Raw genomic sequence first — 2,256 nt, 5'->3', positions numbered from 1 at the left:
TTAGCAATGCAGAATAATAATTTTTATTTATATAAACTTGTATTTAAACTGAATGCTTTTCTAATTTGCGAAACCATATAGCCGCCATTTTGCGGTAGCAGGAGCGCATCGCGTGAGCGGTTAAATGTCTATAATAATTTATGACAATTAATGCTTCATAAATACAAAGTGTAATAATTACTGTTTCATTTCAAACAATAGACCTTTGTAAAAATCTGAAAAATATATATTGAAAATGCCTTTAAAAAGACATGGTCCAAATTAACCGACTTTCCCCTATAGGTTTTATCAGCGCTAAACAAATGACGAGTAAATAAAATGATAACTAAATTGACTAAAACTGGGTGAATTTAATTTCACATTTTACTTATAAAGGTCACCATTGAACTAAAGTCCAGTCGTAACAAGTTTGAAGGACGTAGAGTCGGTTTGTTTAGGACTCGTGGTTTCGAGACCACTGGATGATAAGGGCCGTTTTTATTTATTTTGATTCCAAATTTCACATCAAGCGCTTGGACATTTCGAAAGGAAAACATTTGACATTGACAATTAAGTTTCAGGAGGGTTAAGGCGCCCTTTGGGCTACTAGTGGCGGCCACTAAATGCGACTACGAGTTACGGATCAGACTTTGTATACATTATAAATGGCATCGGCGCAAACTGAGCGTTCGAGTGGCCGCATCCGAACCACTAGCTGCGAGAGTGGAGTCGGAGGCTTCTCCCCGCCAGCCGTTGGTGCCGCTTTAGCAACTCAGTCGTTAGATACTAGGCAAAAATTTGGTTTTACCAAGAAATAAATATTTAACAACTTGTGGTGTCTTTTTGATCTGTCAATCAAATAAATCTAAAGTAAAAATCAATTTCACAAATAAAAAAAATCCAATTCTAAACTGACTTCAAAAAAATGGAAGGTGGTTCTCAATTCGACTCGACGAAAGAGGATACCCCAGTATTGGTCCCATTTAAATATGAAGAAATATTCCACCTATAAGGCTGTCAAACTACGAGATGAAATCGGTTTCGCGCTTCCGGTAACCGATTTCAATAAAACTGGCAAATAGATGAAATTCCATGAATGTTCGATGTCGGTTTTTTTTTGGAGTAAATAAAGTAGGATGGTTTCTTAAAAAGCACGACTTAGTACGCTAACATGCGAAAGCGTAGGGCATAGTTACTCCGTCGCATGCGTCTCAGATACGAATGGCATCCCGAGCACATTGGCAGAATGATGGGAGTACGCAGTGCAGTCACGCGTAGCCATTTAACCTGTCATTACGATACCTCCATTAAATACTAAGATAACTTAATTTTTGGACCTGCAGCTTGATTTTGATTGCCTCTCCCGATCGAAAACTGCGTCTTTTCCGAGTCGACGCACATAATTGCGATTCTCAACTGGCCGATCGGTTGAAAGATATAGTAGGAATCAGGTTCATCTTCTCGCTCAGAAGCCCATCTGATTTCAAGACTACCCGATCGATTCGATTCCGGTTTGAATCAAAATCAGGACGCTGTTCTGCTTTTATTTTATTTAATTTTGTTTTTCTATTTTTTTTTTCAATTTTGTTTTTGTTTCTTTATTTTTTTTCATAAAATTCGGAGAGCACAATATTAGTAAATAAATATGGCTGTTTACAAGAATAACAGAAAATGACCAAAAAATTAAATTAGCGTAACGTTCATTGGAGGTATAGAAATGACGGGTCAAACAAGTAGTGCGACTGATGCTAAGCGACACACCTGTCCATAACAGTTACAGTGCCACTCGGAGCTTTAACTCGCAAAGATCCGAGAGGCACTGCCACTGCGCCCGTCGCCCTGAGACATACGTTGATAACTCCCATGTGCCAGTTTCACCAACATTCTTAACCCTTCTTATCGATTAGCTGGGTGCATTCTGTTCCATCATAAATACTTATTGTTAGCGAGTCGTGACATTAATTTATTTTGTTTTATCTAAACATATATCACAAATTCTCTATGATGTGATAAAAAACCACAAATTACGACCAACATAAAGGTAAACTGTTTTGTTAGAATAAATTTGTTATCTGTGAAAATATTATTATTGCTTCTAACATCGAATTCGATGTTATTATTACATTAAAATTTCGAACATCTCTGAAAAACAAAACAATTTGATTGCACCTCAATTCTAATATCAGTCGAGATGAAGTTTTATTCGAAATGAAAAGTCGATAGCAAACAATTTTGACAATTTCACACGTTACTTGATATCGAACGATATGATAGTTG

Source organism: Hyposmocoma kahamanoa, unplaced genomic scaffold (genome assembly GCF_003589595.1).
Source record: "Hyposmocoma kahamanoa isolate Upper Pololo Valley unplaced genomic scaffold, ASM358959v1 79, whole genome shotgun sequence".
In the NCBI taxonomy this organism is placed as follows: Eukaryota; Metazoa; Arthropoda; class Insecta; order Lepidoptera; family Cosmopterigidae; genus Hyposmocoma; species Hyposmocoma kahamanoa.
This window is presented reverse-complemented; position numbering follows the sequence as displayed.